Source organism: Topomyia yanbarensis, chromosome 2 (assembly GCF_030247195.1).
Source record: "Topomyia yanbarensis strain Yona2022 chromosome 2, ASM3024719v1, whole genome shotgun sequence".
In the NCBI taxonomy this organism is placed as follows: domain Eukaryota; kingdom Metazoa; phylum Arthropoda; class Insecta; order Diptera; family Culicidae; genus Topomyia; species Topomyia yanbarensis.
This window is the reverse complement of record NC_080671.1, coordinates 274,677,953-274,700,338: the sequence shown is the minus strand read 5'-3', so window position 1 is coordinate 274,700,338 and position 22,386 is coordinate 274,677,953. Positions and strand designations below refer to the sequence as shown.

General features: G+C 35.6%; 1 protein-coding gene across 4 annotated transcripts in view; it reads left to right on the top strand.

Moving 5' to 3' along the window:
• The window catches only part of LOC131683167 (homeobox protein unc-4-like), a 1,134,581-nt gene that overhangs the window by 588,806 nt on the left and 523,389 nt on the right, over positions 1-22,386 (top strand). The gene's annotated exons all lie outside the window — the stretch shown is intronic.

Sequence of the window (22,386 nt, the reverse complement as noted above, 5' to 3'; positions counted from 1 at the left end):
GATTCAAATGATTCAAATGATTCAAATGATTCAAATGAATCAAATGAATCAAATGAATCAAATCAATCAAATGAATTAAATGAATCAAATGAATCAAATGAATCAAATGAATCAAATGAATCAAATGAATCAAATAAATCAAATGAATCAAATGAATCAAATAAATCAAATAAATCAAATGAATCAAATGAATCAAATGAATCAAATGAATCAAATGAATCAAATGAATAAAATGAATCAAATGAATCAAATGAATCAAATAAATCAAATAAATAAAATGAATCATATGAATCACATGAATCACATGAATCAAATTAATCAAATGAATTAAATGAATGAAATTGATTTAATTCATCCGGTGAATACAATGAATCAAATTAATGAAATGGATCAAATGAATAAAATGAATGGATGAACAAAATGAATAAAGTAAAAAATAAACGAAATGCATAAATAAAACAAAAGAATCAAATAAACAAAATGAGCTGAAGTGATAAAATGAATAAAACGAAGAAAATGAGCAGAATTAAATGCATCAATTAAAATGAAAAATTGAACAAGAGTAAAAGGTTATAAATTAATATAAAGAAATAAATTGAATCAAATAAATTATTACGATGAAATGATTAAAACTGAAAAAGTAGTCAGATTATTAAAATGAAGAAACTGAACAAAATGAATAAACTGGAAAAAATTAATAAAATGCATACTATGAAAACAATGAATGATATGAGTAAAATGCACAAAAAGAATAAACTGATCAGAGTGAATTCAAAGAATGAAACGAATAAAATAAGTAAAATGAACGCAGATGAACAAAACGAATAAAAAGATGCGGAATGAAATAAATAATTAAATTGGAATGGTCATATATTTGAAGCCAAAAACATTTTTGAATAAAGAAAACGAATAAACCGGATTGTACGAATTTGAAAACCATTGCATCAGAGAGTTTTGAAATGTTTTTGAAAATCCCATTTTCTGAGAAAAGGCTAATAAATATGCAATGGACTTTCTAGGGCTTCCATCTTTTTTGGTTTTATTCTTTTTGTTTTCATGCATCTTTACTTGACGAATTCGAAGTTTACTTTTTGGTCACATATTCCCGAAAAAAGATTTATGTGCAGAACAGAATTTACTGGTCCAGTATTTTAACGCGCAATTGAATATAGTAAAGTGAGACAAGGTCACATGTGGTTTCAAGCCCCTTGAGCAGAGAACAACAGAGGGAGAATGTGATTCGTGAATGAGACAGGTAGATATTTCAAAGTTTTTATTTGCATTGAAGTAAATAGTGTGAAATGTTTAGACTATGTCGATTGCATAAAAGCCGTGTTTGTATTGTTTCGTTCGGAATTCTCGTGCAGGAAATATGATTAATAAGTCCTATACAGACCAAATTGTGAAAAAGAAATGGTTCAAACTACTCAGTATATCCAAATATGGACGACGATAAGTTAGAAGACACATTGTAGTTGCATCCCCCATCGAGAGTGGGTACTTTGGGGACTTCTTTTCCTGGATCTAATTTGTGGATATTTTTGGTCTTTGATCCGTTATATATCATGAAAGTTCGTACCAATACAACGAATGTGCAGCTGATACAACTCATGGTTCATTCTCCTGCGCCACGTTCCATCTGCACGCCACCATAGACGGTACGCAACACCTTTCGTTCGAAAACTCCAAGGGCGCGTTGGTCCTCCACGAGCATAGTCCAGGTATCGTGGCCATAGAGGACCACCGATCTAATCAGCGTCTTGTAGATAATCAACTTCGTGCGGCGGTGAATTTTGTTCGACCGGAGCGTCCTCCGGAGTCCAAAGTAGGCACGATTTCCCGCCAAGATCCGTCTCTGAATTTCTCTGCTGTTATCATTGCCTTCGGTTACCAGTGAGCCCAAATACATGAATTCATCGACCATCTCGATTTCGTCACCGTCAATCCGAACTCGGGATGGGAGGTTCACATTGTCGTCTCTAGAACCTCTCCTCTCATGTATTTTGTCTTCGAAATCCTGCTGGCTTCAGCTTTCAGTCTTTGAGCATATATTTAATTCAAAATTCAATAGAGATACGAATAATTTAAATATCGCACGTGGAATGTCTCTTTTAAAAATTTCCATCGTCAAACTTTCATATTACCCAGTTAAGCCAAATATTTTTCTGATAAAGCCATGAATTTCCTAAATTATAGTGTATGTATCTTTGAATACAATTGAATTAAAGTTGAGTTGATGTAGCAGCAGACAAAAAATAGTTTTGTTTTCTCAAACCTTCGCAATTACAATTAATAAATATTTCAGATTGGCAAAAGATCTTATCACACAACTTAGAAATGCATACAGAAATAGCTAGATAGATGCGATAGAAGAGAGACAGAGAGAGAGAAAGAGAAAGAGAGAGAGAGAGAGAGAGAGAGAAAGAGAGCGAGAGAGAGAGAGAGTGAGAGAGCGATGGGGGGGGGGGCGTGTGAGGAATGGCAAATGATGGTTATGCAATGACATTATTTTTATAGGTATATTATTATGATATATTGATTCTTACATTGTTATCATAAATAATGTAAGTAGTAATTTTTGCGCCATAACCAGTATAACCTAAATCTTGCAAAAGAGCATAACCTAAATCTTGCAAATTTTCGCTAAATTTTTGGGCTTCAAACATACAGTTGCTTTCGGTGATGCCACAAGTATAATTATATTAGAAATCTTTTATCTCACTACTAGGTGAATTACTTGTTGATCTGTGTATTGATATACCATCCAACATTTACCTCATGATTGAACGCAATGCCTAATCCAAGGAATAAATACTAGAACTCACTGTTTCTTTATCAACACATTATTTTGTCTTTGAAGTGAACTTATATATTGATTTTTGAGAAATAGTTCATTTATTATAAAGGTAATTCACAAAATGTTCTCAGCATCGAATTCCTTGAATCACGTAGATGTGTTTCCATACCCCGATATTCAAAATCGGTTTAGTTTTGCCCCCAAAACACCAGTAAAGCAATACTCTGTATGAAACAATCTCATTTTTAATTAGTGGAAATTGGTAAGCGAGGACTAAAAATACAAAATGTCTAATATCTCCGCCGCTCGTGCACGAATTTAGACACTCTATAGCTTGTTAGAAAGGTATTTTTACAAGCTTTCTATTTATGTGCAGTTTGTGGGAGAGTATCGTATTGTTCAAAAGTTACTTGCAAAAAACCTTCTGTGTTTTGACAAAATCGCCCATATCTCAGAAAGTAAACAACATATCGAAAATCAAAAATAATAGTGTCAAATGGCAACGTTAGGCCTTTCATTTGAAACTAATTTCATTGAAATCGGTTCTGCCATTGCTGAGATAATTACATGACATTTTGTACATACATACATACACACACACACACACACATACAGACATTGTCTCAATTTGTCGAGCTGAGTCGATTGGCATATGAGACTCGGCCCTCCGGGCCCCGGAAAAAGTTGTCAAAGTTTGAGCGAATCCTATACATTTCTTTTGTAAGAAATGTAAAAATATTGAAAAACTTCTTCATCGACTCCTACACTGAAAAAAATCGATTTTAAAAATTTAAAGTCGATTTACAATAAAAAAACAATTTTGATTCGGATGAAATTTTTTTCCAAGATAGATAATTATGTTCCCTGTTTCTTTGCTTAAAACCTCTCTTGTTTTGACAAGATCACCCATATTTCAGAAAGTAAACAACATATCGAAAAACAAAAATAATAGTGTCAAATGGTAACGTTAGGCCTTTCATTTAAAACTAGTTTCGTTAAGATCGGTTCAGCCATTACTGAGATAATTGCATGACATTTTGTACATACATACATACACACATACACACACACACATACAGACATTGTCTCAATTTGTCGAGCTGAATCGATTGGTATATGAGACTCGGCCCTCCGTGCCTCGGAAAAAGTTTTCAAAGTTTGAGCGAATTCTATACATTTCTTTTGTAAGAAATGTAAAAACATAATAATTAAAATTGAGAAAGAAATTAAGAAAATGCCATCATAAATTTTGTTGACTCCTTTGCGAAAAAGTTCTTGCAAACTGTCGTTAAACTTCTCAAATGGGCTCAATTTTTTTCTACATTAGACGAATTTCGCGCCAACTCGAACAAATGTTGGCAGCACCCTCTCAGATTTTAATGAAACTTTCTGTACATGAGAACTTTGTCCCAAAAAGCCACTTTGCATAGTTTGTTTTTCCAAAAATGATCTGGACTGACTTTTAAAAAGGGCCACTTTTTTACCATTTTTTTTTTCAAATGGCTGTAGTCTAAAAATGACAAATCTTACAAAAAAAATGTTGTAGGAGCGATTTTCACAAAATTAGCCAAATTTTAATAAAAATATTGAAAAACTTCTTCATCGACTCCTACACTGAAAAAAAAACGATTTGAAAAATTTAAAGTCGATTTACAAAAAAAACATTTTTGATTCGGATGAAATTTTTTTCCAAGATAGATAATTATGTTCCCTACCAACCATCAAAATTTCAAGTTGGGCACCTTCAAAGAAAAAAAACTTATTTGAAAAAAACTTTTCTTTGTCCAAACTGATTTTTTTTTTCAGTGATTTTTTATCGAAAACTAAACCAATGAAAGTCATAATCATCTCAAAATTCATTTTCCTTATTGCTAGTTCCCTGATAAATGCTAAAAGTATCAGTAACAAATTTGGTATATATTCATAACAAAGTTGAATGAAGACTGAAATACTGTAAGACTGAAAGACTGGAAGACTGGAAAACTGCAGTCCATTTGTTCATCTCAAAAATGAACAAACTGATAAAAATATCGTGGTGGCAAAGTAGAGGCAAAAAGGTAAGCTAATTCAGAAGATGATAGATGCATAGAAATAATACAAAATAGCATGCATGAAAATAGTTTTAAGACAAATGTAATATATAAAAATAAATAAATAATTATGTAAAATTCAATACATAATGTTGTGGTGGTTATTCCTTTCCCTGATCCTTCCTCAGAATTAAACAAGAAAATAAAGAAGTAATAATGGAATATTTGTTTAATGACATAAACATACATACATACATACAGACATACATTTTTTTCCTTGAAAGTGCCAAACTTGAAATTTTGACGGTAGGTAGGGAACATAATTACCTATCTTGGAGCAAAATTTCATCCAATTCAAAAATGGTTTTTTTTTGTAAATCGAATTTAAATTTTTAAAATCGATTTATTTTTTCAGTGGAGGATCGATGAAGAATTTTTTCAATATTTGCATTTCTTATAAAAGAAATGTGTAGAATTCGCTCAAACTTTCAAGATCTTTTCCGAGGCCCGGAGGGCCGAGTCTTATATACCAATCGACTCAGCTCGACGATTTGGGACAATGTCTGTGTGTATGTGTGTGTGTGTATGTAACGGACAAATTCTCATTCGTGTTTCTCAGCAATGGCTGAACCGATCTTACCCAAACCAATTTTAAATGAAAGAACTAAAAAACAGTATGAACGCTATTAATTTGTATTTGATTCTGATGTTTAGTTTCCAAGATATGAATGTTTGAATGCGTAAAAATGGTGCTTTTTGCAGTTTTTTTAAATTATCTGCCGAAATTGACAATATAGATTAACAATTTATATGTTTTAGACAGCTTTAACAAATACCTTTCGAACAAGCTATAGATTGTTGAAATCGGACTATTATCAAAAGAGATATTTAACATTAAATGCGGACGAAAGATTTTTATCATTTCCCATTGCCAGAAATATGACCAAAAACATATAATCTATTATTAACGCCAAAACGGCTTATTTTAGGTCAATAGTATCTTCGGAGAATTGAATGGAGGTAATATGCCCTTTCTTTTGGTATTGTGCACTCAGCCAAAAAATACAGTGAACTTCATAAGTATATCGTATATTTTTTAGCCACAAGCAGGACGTATGTAAATCATAAGACTATCTTATGAAGTGGCATTTATTTCATCAAACCAGTTTGCTATGATTTAATTTTCCATAATGTGTCTTCGATTTTTCATAAGACAAAATTATGTATATCTCTTATGCTTATGTGAATCATAAGATGCTCGCATGAAACTCTAGCGAGTAACGTATGTAATACCTAATAAAGTCGTATTTTTTCATAATCATCTTATGAAAACATAGTTTTGCTATTTTTCTATGCATCATAAGATAATTCTTATAAATCTCGCTGTATGATTTGGCTGGGTGTGCTTTTGCTGATTAATCCCCCTATGAGTGAGATATTTTCACAAATTTTCTTGGAAGTGATTATATCGAAAAAATGTCTTCAGCAAATTTGTAGCTCTTACTTTTGCGAATAACTTCACTGAAGGCTTTAAATACCTATTTTGAATACTTTAAAAGTTATGGCTTGTTGTTTGTGGATTACTCTTTGTCGCCTATTTATTGTTCAATATAGTAATAATCTATTGAAATAAGCTAAACATTATTTCGATAAAACGAATTTTGTATTTCATTTTTCTATCTACAACCGCTAGAAATAATCACCGAACACTTCCAAGTTGTCTGGAAGGAACTTGATAACTTATCAGTGCAAAAATGTTCATTTGTGCGAACCTTCTGACTGCAATTTTTCTAACTTATAACCATCGGATCGATCTGAAACATATCGGAAAATGAAAAGCGAAATAAATAACTCCAAGCAACGGCGTAGCCAAGAGAAGGTTTTGGGGTTTAACACCATACAACCCCCCCACCACACCCAAAAAAAAAATTGGATTGAAGTTGAAAATTTATTGATGCCGACTGATTTAATTCAATATTACAATAACAATTATCTGATCTGTAGATTGATAACCTGTTGTTGTAAACATCATGAGGACTTTTGATAAATTTTCGGAATGAGGTCCTGATATGTAACTGATCAATTGGTCTTGATTTCACAGTTGTCTAATAGCATCAATATCAAATTCCTGCCTGAAAACATTCCAATAGAAAATTCCAGAGTTCTGTAATCAATCATAATCCTCAGATTTATTTTCAAATTGAGCTCGTTTTTGTAGAAATGTACTGTAATAAGGGTCTTTATTTAATAGGAAGCGAAGTTAAAACTGATTTCATGTCTATGAAACATTGAACTGCTCAACAAAAAAAAAATGCATAACTTTCAACATTTGCAAAAAATGTTTTTGCCTTTCTCATTCACTCTAAAATTCGTCAATCTAATCCCGACCCGAGAGCCGAGTGTCATATGTCAATCGACTGAGTTCGTCGAGATCGGAAAATGTCTGTGTGTGTGTACGTGTGTGTATGTGGAAAAAATGTGACCTCTGTTTCCCAGAGATGGCTGGACCGATTTGCACAAAGTTAGTCTCAAATGAAAGGTACAACCTTCCCATCGGCTTTTATTGAATTTTTTATTGATCGAACTTCCGGTTCCGGAGTTACGAGTTGAAGAGTGTAATCACACAGCAAATTCCCATTTAAACGGAAATGAAAAAATTTCAAAATCAAATTTGTATTTTTGATGCCAAATGACATTAAAATGCATGAAACATTGAGATGTTTGACAAAAATTGACTTCTTTGGACCTTGGTACATTTTTGTCTTTCTCGTATAGAAAGGTTATGCAATCACTCTAAAAATCGTCAATCATACCGGCCCGGAGGGAGTATGCAGTGAGGGGTTGCTACGTTAAAATTAAAACTAGTTTAAAATTTCTTAACAAGTTGAAAATTTTCGGCAGGACCAGGACCTCCCAGATCCTTTTCCATGATCCGCCGCTGGTTTCAAGCGATGTTCCAGTATCACATAGTATTTCAAGATCGTGGCTGTCGATCCATTGCATGTATGTGCAAATCGTACTGAACATGTAATATTCATTTCCACCATTGTATTGAACATAACCAGCCATGGAATCGTAGTCTGGATAAATGAGACAAGCACAATTGCACCACTAGGTGGATTAAGACAGGTTTTTTTGGGAATGCGTCAAGTTGAGACGAAAACGTAATATGATTAATAACGAGGATAACACTTTCCGAATGTAGAGAGAAATTTATGAAAAATGACGATTTCCATTCGACTCTAGCAAGTCCTGATCGATTTTGATGAGCATTTGATTTTTGTTGTATGACCAATTATATGTATAGGTCAAATGTTTAAAAACAGTAATTTAGGGTCAAGATAACATCATTTTGAAACCGCCAATTTCGGAGGTTTAGTATCTTCGATGAGTTTTACACACGTTAAGCAGCGCATCATTTGATAAAATAATTTTGACGGCATATCGTCCAAGAAGTATTTATGGTGAATTTTCTCAGGTTAATATTCATGACTACAATAAAGTCTCAACAAATTCGCTGAAGACACGAACTCTGTTACTTTTTTCTGAAAAATATATCTGCATAATTTTATAACTTCAAAAATTATGGTTTCGGAATTATGCCGTTTGGACAGTAAGATCGATTTTCACCAAACCCCCACCAAACCGAATTTCTGGCTTCGCCGCTGACTTCAAGTAAGTAGAAACAAAGTCGTTCTACACTCGTTCACAAGAAACGTCTTCGAATGCTGAATATCTATTATAATACATTGAAACCCCGATTTTATCAGCCAAATATTAACATATGTTTGATGGGCTCTAGCAGACGAACAAGACTGAATTCGAGTAAATCTTTTCTTGAGCATGTTTTCCTTATCATGAAGATGGAAATATGCAAAAATAAAAAGTTCATCATAATCAGAAATAGTTATCAGACCTCATCGAGGGACGGGAAGAATATTTTAACAGCTTCAGTTTATTATAAAGAGAAATAATTGCCCGATTTAGTCAATGTCCCCATTTTGTCAGCCTAAAATACGCCATGAGACTGATAAAAATGGGTTTTATTGTATGTATTATTCACTGTGTTTCACATTAATAGGTACATTTCATTTTTTGAGATTTTTTTATTGCATCGAACTACAACAGGTTTTAGGTAGTTTTCAAGGGGTTATTTTATAGACTTCTTCCAACATTTGGCGAACCTATTCCAATTCGTATACCAATTAATTGGTATACTTATAGAGTTATATGTTGCAGATAGAGAAAATACTGAAATTTTCAGCTTTTTTTCCTATACAATATTACGTAAGCTTATAAAACAATGTTTCGTAATAAGTTTGTGAAAATTAAAAACTATTTGAAATTTTTTAATAGTTTTGAAGTAAAATACTTCTAACGTTTCAATATGGGGTCCCGTTTCAAAAATTTCAGTTGAGAAATTTTCCCAGGTTTGAAATGCGAATATCTTCCGTTCTGCTGATCGAAATCGCAATATTTTTGCACTATCTGATCGGAAATTCGTGCACGTATATGGTATTAAATTTCGGAATTAGTTCGACTACTATAAATAAACCAAAACAAGGATTTTTAGAAAATCCTTCGAAAACAGCGATGAAAATGTGCAATTTGCAAGCACATCTCACGCAGAGCCGTCAAAAAGGAGCATGTAAGCGTTTCATTACATACGATAATGTTATATATACAGGTCACGTGAGCTTGTTTTGTATCAGTGGGGGCTCGCTTACCACACGAGTAACATGCTCGTCCGGACGGTTCAATGAGCGGCATCATGTTTGCGTTCCCTACCAATCGTCATCGCATGGTTCTTCGTGATAAAATCCAGGAAATCACCAAATTCGACGCTGGTTCGTCGTGGTGGTGTAAAATGCATTTCCGATTTAATCTACGAATGCTGACGGTGTGCAGAAAAATGTCATCCGAGATGCCGTGACCTACACTGAACGCACCAAGCGCAAAACTTCAATGAATGTCGTCTATACTCTGAAGCGGCAGGGAGAAGCAATTTGGGTGAAACCTTTAATTATGATTTATTTCAGTACACAAATTGCAAATATGGTCAGAAACAAACTGGAATGAAGTGGAAAACATTTTTACTAGGCGCATTCAAAAAAGGTTTCAATTCTCAAACATTTTACCAAGGTGCCGTATTACATTACTCTCTTTACCCTGAGTGTTCGATAATCTCCGTATTGGAGACACAATTTCAATTTTGTTCTTGGGAAGCAGTACGGCTTGGATATTTGGCAACACACCGCCCTGAGCAATTGTCACTCCGGAGAGCAGTTTGTTCAATTTTTCGTTGTTACGACTCACCAGCTGCTGAAGACGTGGGATAATTCGTCTTTTTGTTGTCACGGGCAGAATTTCCTCCCAATTTAAACACTTTAGCAGCAAGGTATTCCATTACAGCTACTAAGTAAACGGCACTCCGACGCGTTTAACGCAATTTGCTAGTGTATCGTCCAACGAAGGCGAAGAATACATATTGAGCACAACACAAAAAAGGACGAGCTTACGTTGTGCTGTAATCAGGTATAAAAACACAGCATGCTGTTGCTCACGCTCAGTTCGTTTGCAGCATCAGCATGCAGTAGTTCGTTTGCAGCATCGTAACTGAAACTGTACATCTACATCTACAAGGTGCTGAAAAAGGTCCATCCAGATACCAGAGTCTCGTCGAGCATCATAAAAAGATTTATTAGACATTTTCGAACGCATTGCAAACGAGATCTCCTGCCCGACTCATTACAACAAGCGCTTGACAATAACCTCCCGCGAAATTCAAGCCGCTGTCCGTTTGCTGCTGTCAGAAGAGTTGGCCAAGCCGTCTCAGATGGCACCAAAGCTGTTACCAAATACATCAGCTCCAAGTAAATTCCGAACACTGCCCAAACAAAAGGCCCTTTTCAGGGTCATCAATTTATCGACAAAGAATCGAATTGAAATTTTGTTATTACAAGCATCCGAAAGTGGCTTACCAAGAGCGTTCGATGGTAAGTGAGCCACTTGTGAATAATATCGTCGCTTTCAAGTGGAATGACACAAAATAAAAAGTTATCATTTGTGTGATTGTTTACAGTTTCGTGTTTACTAGGCGCATTCAAAAAAGGTTTCAATTCTCAAACATTTTACCAAGGTGCCGTATTACATTACTCTTTTTATTTTTTTTTCTTTTTTATTAACGACTTATAGTGAGTCAATCTTTTTCCTTTTCGCATTTCTCATATAGAAAGGTTATGCAATCACTCTGAAAAACGTCAACCTAATCCCGGCCCGGAGGGCCGAGTGTCATATCCCATTCGACTCAGTTCGTCGAGATCGGAAAAAGTCTGTATGTGTGTGTGTGTATGTGTGTATGTATGTGTGTGTATGTGTGTGTGTATGTATGTGCGTATGTGTCAAATAATGTCACTCATTTTTCTCAGAGATGGTTGGACCGATTTGCACAAACTTAGTCTCAAATGAAAGGTGCAACCTTCCCATCGGCTGCTATTGAATTTTGGATCGATCGGAATTCTGGTTCCGGAATTACGGGTTTCAGAGTGCGGTCACACAGAAATTTCTCATAAAAACTATAGGAAAAATTAAAAATAGAATTTTTATTTTTGATGCTAAATGTATTCAAGGTGCATAAAACGTCGAGATTTGATGCAAACACGAAAAATTTTTGACGAAGATTCCCTTTTTTGGATTTTGCACATTTTTGCCTTTCTCATATAGAAAGGTTATGCAATCACTCTGAAAAACGTCAAACTAATCCCGGCCCGGAGGGCCGAGTGTCATATCCCATTCGACTCAGTTCGTCGAGATAGGAAAAAGTCTGTATGTGTGTGTATGTGTGTGTGTATGTATGTGCGTATGTGTCAAATAATGTCACTCATTTTTCTCAGAGATGGCTGGACCGATTTGCCCAAACTTAGTCTCAAATGAAAGGTGCAACGTTCCCATCGGCTGCTATTGAATTTTGGATCGATCGGAATTCTGGTTCCGGAATTACGGGTTTCAGAGTGCGGCCACACAGAAATTTCTCATAAAAACTATAGGAAAAATTAAAAATAGAATTTTTATTTTTGATGCTAAATGTATTCAAGGTGCATAAAACGTCGAGATTTGATGCAAACACGAAAAAAATTTGACGAAGATTCACTTTTTTGGATTTTGCACATTTTTGCCTTTCTCATATAGAAAGGTTATGCAATCACTCTGAAAAACGTCAACCTAATCCCCTAATTTTTTTTTCGACTCGCATAAGGTTTCTGGATTTTAACAGGGGCGTAGTTGATGGTTTACGGAGAGGGGTTACACCCCCCCTCTACTGTTCACTCCCCTCCTTTAAAAATCTCTTTAAATCACCCCTTAGACCACCACCTCATACCCCTCCCTTTCAACCCCATCATCTTTAAACCACCACTATATTACAAAGCATACCAATTTAAGCTGGGGAGTCGTTCGTTCATGGGACTTTCGCCCTCCTCACATACCCATCCCCGCATGACAAAATGAGTTAGCAAGCAGATAACATTGATCTAATGCTGATTAGACTAATGGAGTATGATATTTTTTTGTTTCAAGTGTTTCACCGTCGACACGTAGCTCATCAAGTTCGTGGCTGGCATACCATTGTGTATAAGTGCAAAGTGTACTAAGAATGTAATGGACATTTCCACAATTATGTTGAACATAAACAGCCTCCGTGCCATAGTTTAGAGAAATGAGAAAGGCACAATTGCACCGCTAGGTGGATCAAAACAGGTTTTATATTGTAACGACATATAATTAGCAAGGGACTGGAAGGTGAAGTATTTTTCAAATATTAAGAGCCATAGTACTCAAGGGAGAGCAAGGATTTGAAGTAAGAAAGTTTAGAAAAGCGTGGAGTAGAGTCAATGAACAAGCTTAGAGTTTCCCGGTTACTTAGCTTTTTGTCTTGTGCAGCGCAGGAGTCAGGATCTTTTGGCATTAAATGCGAATCACCTGAGTCTGCGGCATGTCCGGACAAGCGTAAAGTCAATTTAATGACTTATGCTGTCGGAGCCGACAGCATAAGTCATTAAGTCTTACTTCAAATCCTTGCTCTCCCTTGAGTACTATGGCTCTTAATATTTGAAAAATACTTCACCTTCCAGTCCCTTGCTAATTATATGTCGTTACAATATAAAAAATTACTCTTTTTACCCTGAGTGTTCGAAAACCTCCGTATTGGAAACACAATTTCAATTTTGTTCTTTATCAAAAATATGTGGTCGACCAACGAAGGGGTGGAGCTATGAAGAACACATATTGAGGACAACGCAAAAAAGGACGAGCTTACATTGTGCTGTAGTCAGGTATAAAAACTCAGCATGCTGTTGTTCACGATCAGTTCGTTTGCGGCATCAGCATGCAGTAGTTCGTTTGCAGCATCTTCCGCGAAATTCAAACCGCCGTCCGTTTGCTGCTGTCAGAGGAGTTGGCCAAGCACGCCGTCTCAGATGGCACCAAAACTGTTACCATATACACCAGATCCAAGTAAATTCCGAACACTGCCCAAACAAAAGGCCCTTTTCAGGGCCATCAATTTATCGGCAAAGAATCGATCTGAAGTTTTGTTATTACAAGCATCAGAAAGTGGCTTGCCAAGAGCGTTGGATGGTAAGTGAGCCACTTGTGATCAATATCGTCGCTTTCAAGTAGAATGGCACAAAATAAAAAAGTTATTTGTGTGATTTGTAGACAGGTTAGTGTAATGATTCAATTTACACAAATCGAACGTTTTCTAACTTTCGATATAGGTTCTCCGTTTCAAAATTTTCGGCCAGAATGTTGCCTGTTTGTCTAAAAGTGAAAATCTGCTGTTGTACTGAATGAAAACCTTCGATTTTTGCGCTGATTGGAAATAGTTGTGTAGAATGTACAATTACTGAAAATAACAGATTTTGTGAAAGCAGTGGTTGGACCGTACAATTCGATTCCAAGCGAGCCAGACCAGTTTTCGTTGGAAGATCCATCTCTGACAATAGAAATAAATTATTTTATTTTGAATTCAACTACAACTTCCTTGAAAACAGCACAGCTAAAAAACTTTTGGGAAAAACGCGCAAACATAAATTTTCCACTATAATGGAAACTGCCTGTGCCCCCGCCGCACAGCATCATCAAGATTGATAGTAATTCAAGCCGACTGGAAAGGGGGAGGGAGGTTGTAAGGCAATGGAAAACGAAAATATCATTTATATCTTACTGGAATATATCGTCGCTGTTGTGCTATCTTATGACAAACGCCATTTTGGGGTAAACTGAGGTAGATATGCCATATTACTCGTCTAACGAATCTCTACAAGATAGCGTTTCCAGAATTTTGAAATTTTGCTTGTTTACTGAAATATAGCGAGAAAAGTGATTAGATATTGTGAATGTTTTGCTTCAAATCACTATATCTTGGGATTGACTCAAGTTATAATAAAGTTTTAGTTGCTTTTATGTGTAAAAATGTCGTAGAAACACAATGGCATAATAATTTTCAAAAGAAAAATACACGTATTGGGAGAAAAACGCAGTTTTAGCTTTAAACTGAAAATATTGCCTATTTGGCAACACTGTAATTAAAAATTACTATTTTTTCTAGATTCCCTGACTCATTTCCTTCGAAATGCATCTAACCGATTGTTTGTAGACCAAATGAAGCCAAAGATATGAATAAAAGTTCATAATTGGTGATTTTTTTCTATGGAAAACTTTCCATGCACGATTATGACACGTCATACAAATTTTTTCATCAATACACACCTATGACACGTGTGAGTGCGACTTTTGTTTACATTTTTAGTGAAAACTCGCAACATAGTCAACCGATGTTCGTAATATTTCAGAGATTAGTACACAATCGGTAGAAGCATCAATTGTCTTCTCTGAATTGTTTCTACCATTTATAAGTTTCATGATATTCAAACTCAAACTTTAAAAATCGTTTTTCTCGAAATGTGCAAAATGGCGCTTGTCATAAGATAGCACAACAGCGACGATATGGCTGGTCCTGAAAAGAACTTGTTGGTTTGTGGTTTATTTTGGGTCACAATTTAGGCCCGCTCGATTTCTGATAGCTGTGAATTTTTCGCAGGGCAACAGTTTCTGTTCGGTAGCGATGAGGCTTCTTAACGCCAACCGTGACTGGGGCACTTTTACACGGCCTTCGTTGTCAACTGCTTGCGGGGAGCGAAAAATGCTGAATGGCTACTTCTCTGATGCTGGTAGTAGGACGACGGTCAAACGCTCGTTTTCGTGCCTTCATTCATAAAGGTTCAACAATATTTTCAAAGAATGTTGCAAATTGTCAACTTGATAATTCCAAAAATACTCCAAATAAACTATGAATGTGCAAAAGACGACAAAATCGCATAGAGATTGCTTATTCCAGAGCAGAATTTACCGGTCTGAAGTGTATTCTACTTCACTCCGGTTATGTCTCCGACATTACCCAACCACTTTTTATTTAACCGTGATTTTTTAATAAATAGTGACCATCGCTTCACAACGTAGTCTATTTTTCATGGCTTGCGGTGAGCACGATGTCTCGAATTGCTGAACTGAAAATTGTGGAATAGAAATTAATTTTTAGTATTCTTTACAGATTTAACTCGCCGCACAGATAGCTCTGAATTAGACCCGCTGGTGCCCTAAGACTATTTCGCTAGATTTTCAGAGCACTGTGCACCCAATGCATTAACGCAAGTGACGGAAGGTTATCGAAAAGTTTCGTGAAAATGTAAATTTCAGTAATGATGATGATTTTCCCAAACGGTTCGTTTTCGTGAGGTTTTTATTTGTTCTTTGGCATTAGGATTAGCGATAATAATTCAAATCAAGGATACTACTGGGAAGTCACCTTTAGAAAAAGTCGATGTCGAAGTAAAATTTGAAACTATGCACGCATGCACTTCAGAGATAGCGTGATATCAGGAGCTGCGATTTCATTTCAACGCTTTTTTGTGAAAAGGGCGATACCTACAAATGTAAACATAAGGCTTTTTTCATACATGCGAATAAGGGCTTTGAAACGCAACAAATTAACCTAAAAATTTTGATTCTACGATATTGCTTTCTTAAACTACAGCAAAAAATACAACGGGCGAAACTGTATTATTATTTGTTTATTTAAAGTTTCGCCCTCCACGCTCCATGCAAACAAACAGGGCGATACTTTTTTTGCTAGCAGTTTAGAGGCGAAACTGTTATTTTCGTATTTTTTTAGGATTATCATGCTGATACCAGCTGTAAATAGTAACAATGATCGCTATTGAAAAAACACGGACGAAATCGGTAAATACGTAAAAAACGTAAGGGCGATATTTCAATGCTGATAGGTGAGACCGAAAAAGTAAACAATTGCCATAGGGGCGATACTATCATTTCGTCAATTTCAATAGCAAAAACAAATTTTAATTTAATAATTTCAAATACTTTATGAAGTATTGGGTTTCGATCACTAAATCATGCAATGTAGGATGTAAAAAAACACAATAGTTCTTAAATAGTTTATAAAACCAAGTCTGGAAATATTCACTGTTGATTTTCTTTGAATGGTATCACTGCTAGTATCGCCCTTTTCAAGAAAAAGCGTTGTTTTCTTGGTTCTCAGTCGCGTTCAAAATTTGAGTAAAGTATAAACTTCAAATCGATTCAAAAAAAAATTTCGATTTTTTTGGCTCAGTACAATATATAACCCCTTTAGGAAAATTCAGTTTTCCCACCACAATTTAGATATTTTATTAACACAGCATTAACAATAATTCGTTGGTATGTCTATTTTATGGGCCACTTTTTCGCTTTCCCATTGATTTGGTTTGAGATTTCTAGCTCTGATGTTGTCCTATGCTGATTTGAGCGATTCTCTGAGTCCTGCCACTATCCCATGTAGTATGTGTTATCAAACACATCGCGAAGCATCAAGTTCTAAATGTTCTCAAACGATATAATATCCGAAGAGAGTGATAAGAGTTATAAGAAATGTCTCATCACACTGTTAAGTGGATTAAAAGCGTTTTTATTCAAAAATTTGACTAATTTTGTGAAAATCTTTCCTACAACATTTTTGTAGGATTTGTCATTTTTACACTTACAGACATTTGAAAAAAAAAATTGGTAAAAAATGTTTGGCCCTTTTCAAAAGACAGTCTAGATCATTTTTGGAAAAACAAAGTATGCAACGAAATATGCAAAGTTATATAACTGGTCAATTGAACCAACTGATAAAAATATCCTGGTGGCAAAGTAGAGGCGAAAAGGTAAGCTATTTCAGAAGATGATAGATGCAAAGAAATAATACAAAATAGCATGCATGAAAATAGTTTTAAGATAAATGTAATATATAAAAATAAATAAATAATTATGTAAAATTCAATACATAATGTTGGGGTGGTTATTCCTTTCCCTGATCCTTCCTCAGAATTAAACAAGAAAATAAAGAAGTAATAACGGAATATTTGTTTAATGACATAAACATACATACATACATACATACATACATACATACATACATACATACATACATACATACATACATACATACATACATACATACATACATACATACATACATACATACATACATACATACATACATACATACATACATACATACATACATTCATACATACATACATACATACATACATACATACATACATACATACTTTTTGGGACAAAAATGTCAAGAAAGTTTAAATTTACGTAAAGGCATAAAGCAATGATGTCATTACATCACACTTATAGTATTTTGGTACTACATTTTTAGTGAAATAAACAAGCACAAGTTTATAAAAATATATTGATATTTGGCGGAGTAACGGTTTTTTCCTCGAAACCCTTTTTTATTTAAGAGGTTTGCGGTGATCACGATTGAAGACCAATAGATTATATAAAATCCCAAAATTCAAAAAAAAATATTAGTATATGAGAATTACCTTAACGATTAGTTGAATAAATAATAGTTTTTTCCTGCATTCGACAACGTTTTTAGTAAAGACCTGTTTTAATCCACCTAGCGGTGCAATTGTGCCTTTCTCATTTCTCTATGGCACGGAGGCTTTTTATATTCAACATAATTGTGGAAATGTCCATTACATTCTTAGTACACTTTGCACTTATACACAATGGCATGCCAGCCACGAACTTGATGAGCTACGTGTCGACGGTGAAACACTTGAAAAAAAAATATCATACTCCATTAGCCTAATCAGCATTAGATCAATGTTATCTGCTTGCTAACTCATTTTGTCATGCGGGGGTGGGTATGTGAGGAGGGCGAAAGTCCCATGAACGAACGACTCCCCAGCTTAAATTGGTATGCTTTGTGCTGGATGGGGTGGTGGTCTGAGGGGTGATTTAAGGAGATTTTTAAAGGAGGGGAGTGAACAGTAGAGGGGCGGGGGGGTTTAACCCCTCTCCGTAAACCATCAACTACGCCCCTGTTAAAATCCAGAAACCTTATGAGAGTCGAAAAAAAAATTTGGCCGGGATTAGGTTGACGTTTTTCAGAGTGATTGCATAACCTTTCTATATGAGAAAGGCAAAAATGTGCCAAAATCCAAAAAAGTGAATTGTCGTCAAATTTATTATCGAGTTTGCATCAAATCTCGACGTTTCATGCATCTTGAACACATTTAGCATCAAAAATAAAAATTCTATTTTTAATTTTTCCTATAGTTTATATGAGAAATTTCTGTGTGGCCGCACTCTGAAACCCGTAATTCCGGAACCAGAATTCCGATCGATCCAAAATTCAATAGCAGCCGATGGGAAGGTTGCACCTTTCATTTGAGACTAAGTTTGGACAAATCGATCCAGCCATCTCTGAGAAAAATGAGTGACATTATTTGACACATACGCACATACATACACACACATACACACACATACATACATACACACACACATACAGACTTTTTCCGATCTCGACGAACTGAGTCGAATGGGATATGACACTCGGCCCTCCTAGCCGGGATTAGGTTGACGTTTTTCAGAGTGATTGCATAACCTTTCTATATGAGAAAGGCAAAAATGTGCCAAAATCCAAAAAAGTGAATTGTCGTCAAATTTATTATCGAGTTTGCATCAAATCTCGACGTTTCATGCACCTTGAACACATTTAGCATCAAAAATAAAAATTCTATTTTTAATTTTTCCTATAGTTTATATGAGAAATTTCTGTGTGGCCGCACTCTGAAACCCGTAATTCCGGAACCAGAATTCCGATGGATCCAAAATTCAATAGCAGCCGATGGGAAGGTTGCACCTTTCATTTGAGACTAAGTTTGGACAAATCGATCCAGCCATCTCTGAGAAAAATGAGTGACATTATTTGACACATACGCACATACATACACACACACATACACACACATACATACATACACACACACATACAGACTTTTTCCGATCTCGACGAACTGAGTCGAATGGGATATGACACTCGGCCCTCCGGGCCGGGATTAGGTTGACGTTTTTCAGAGTGATTGCATAACCTTTCTATATGAGAAAGGCAAAAATCGCTGTTTTACGCTCTAAAAATTGTACTAAAAAATTCTTATTCATGAAACAAAAATTTATGCATAAAAACCTATTTTAATCCACCTAGCGGTGCAATTGTGCCTTTCTCAATCATGAATCACGAGAATGTGTGCGTTGTTTATATTCATTAAAAACTTTTAAATGCATATATTACATTTTATTGTTATACAACACATGACAACTATATACAAGAAAATAAATCATTATTCGAGTTCTAAAATTTTGAAAAAGAAAAAACAGCCATGGTAATAATTAACTGAAAAACCTATTTTAATCCACCTAGCGGTGCAATTGTGCCTTTCTCAATCATGAATCACGAGAATGTGTGCGTTGTTTATATTCATTAAAAGCTTTTAAATGCATATATTACATTTTATTATTATACATCACATGACAACTATATACAGGAAAATAAATCATTATTCGAGTTCTAAAATTTTGAAAAAGAAAAAACAGCCACGGTAATATTGAACTGAAATACCTTTCTATTGAGAAAGGCAAAAAGGTGCGAAATCGTCAAAGTCCCAAATAGTCGATTTTCACAAAAAAAAATTTTTCGAGATAACATAAAATCTCGACGTTTCATGCATTTTACCGATGTTTGGCATCAAAAATACGAATTCGATTTCTGAAATTTCATGAGGTCCCCCCTTTGAAAAAAAATTTGAGTTCCGGCTTATATGGGAATTTCATATGTGACCGGACGGTTTAGTCTATATGTCCGGAACCATATAAGCGATCCGTATGAAATTTTATAGACATCTATGGGGATATTATAGCTATCATTTGGGACTAAGTTTGTGAAAATCGGCCCAACCATTTCAGGGAAACTGATGTGAGTTCGTAAATTTTGAAAGATGGCCGCTTTTCCCGGGCACTTCCGGAACCGTCTATGGTGGTCAATGTAGTCAACGAAAGTTTGGTTGGCCGTCGGTGACCTAGAACAGCAAATTTAAGTTGTTTGAGAGACATTTTAGCGAAATTTTTACCTTTTTTGCTTTCATCGGAGTATCGGTTTGAATTACAATTTGCTATGTGATCGCACGCCACAACCTGTAACTCCGGAACCGGAAGTCGGATCGGGATAAAATTAAATAGCCATTTACGGGGACGCAATACCTTTCATTTGAGGCCAAGTTTAGTCGAATCGGTCTAGCCATCTCCGAGAAACCGATGTGACTGTTATTCTGAATTTAGATATTTCCGCCGGGGCTTCCGGAACCGATGATGGTGGCCAATGTAGCCAAATAGACTTTGAATGGATGGTAGTGACCTAATACTACAAATCGAAGCAGTTGTGGTCATATTTTGGAAAAAATTTCACCTTTATACATTCATTGCAGAATTTATTAAAATCGACATTTTCTGCGTGTTCGTACTCATCACCCTGTAATTCCGGAACCGGAAGTCGGATCCATTAGAAATTCAATAGCAGCCTATGGGAACGTTGCACCTTTCATTTGGGACTAAGTTTGTAAAAATCGGTTCATCCATCTCTGAGAAAAGTGAGTGAGATTGTGTTCGCGTACACACACACAGACGCACATACACACACACACATACATACACACACACAGACATTTGCCGAACTCGACGAACTGAATCGAATGGTATATGTCACTCGGCCCTCCGGGCCTCCGTTAAAAAGTCGGTTTTCATAGCAATTTCAATACCTTTCTATTGAGAAAGGCAAAAAGGTGCAAAATCGGCAAAGTCCCAAAAAGTCGACTTCTAAAAAAAAACCTGTTTTAATCCACCTAGCAGTGCCATTGTGCCTTTCTCATTTGTATAACCTATGGCACGGAGGCTTTTGATGTTCAACATAATTGTGGAAATGTTCATTACATTCTTAGTACACTTTGCACTTATACACAATGGCATGCCAGCCACGAACTTGATGAGCTACGTGTCGACGGTGAAACACTTGAAACAAAAAAATATCATACTCCATTAGCCTAATCAGCATTAGATCAATGTTATCTGCTTGCTAACTCATTTTGTCATGCGGGGGTGGGTATGTGAGGAGGGCGAAAGTCCCATGAACGAACGACTCCTCAGCTTAAATTGGTATGCTTTGTGATATAGTGGTGGTTTAAAGATGATGGGGTTGATGGGGAGGGGTATGAGGGCTGAGGGGTGATTTAAGGAGATTTTTAAGAGAGGTGAGTGAACGGTAGAGGGGAGGGGTGTAACCCCTCTCCTTAAACCATCAACTACGCCCCTGTTAAAATCCAGAAACCCTATGTGAGTCAAAAAAAATTGACCGGGATTAGGTTGACGTTTTTCAGAGTGATTGCATAACCTTTCTATATGAGAAAGGCAAAAATGTGCCAAAATCCAAAAAAGTGAATCGTAGTCAAATTTTTTTTTCGAGTTTGCATCAAATCTCGACGTTTCATGCACCTTGAACACATTTAGCATCAAAAATAAAAATTCAGTTTTTAATTTTTCCTATAGTTTATATGAGAAATTTCTGTGTGGCCGCACTCTGAAACCCGTAATTCCGGAACCAGAATTCCGATCGATCCAAAATTCAATAGCAGCCGATGGGAAGGTTGCACCTTTCATTTGAGACTAAGTTTGGGCAAATCGGTCCAGCCATCTCTGAGAAAAATGAGTGACATTATTTGACACATACGCACATACATACACACACACACATACACACACACATACACACACACATACACACACATACACACACACATACATACATACACACACATACAGACTTTTTCCGATCTCGACGAACTGAGTCGAATGGGATATGACACTCGGCCCTCCGGGCCGGGATTAGGTTGACGTTTTTCAGAGTGATTGCATAACCTTTCTATATGAGAAAGGCAAAATTTCGTGATAACATAAAATCTCGACGTTTCATGCATTTTAAAGATGTTTGGCATCAAAAATACGAATTCGATTTCTGAAATTTCATGGGGTCCCCCCTTTGAAAAAATTTTTGAGTTCCGGCTTATATGGGAATTTCATGTGTGACCGGACCGTTCAGTCTAT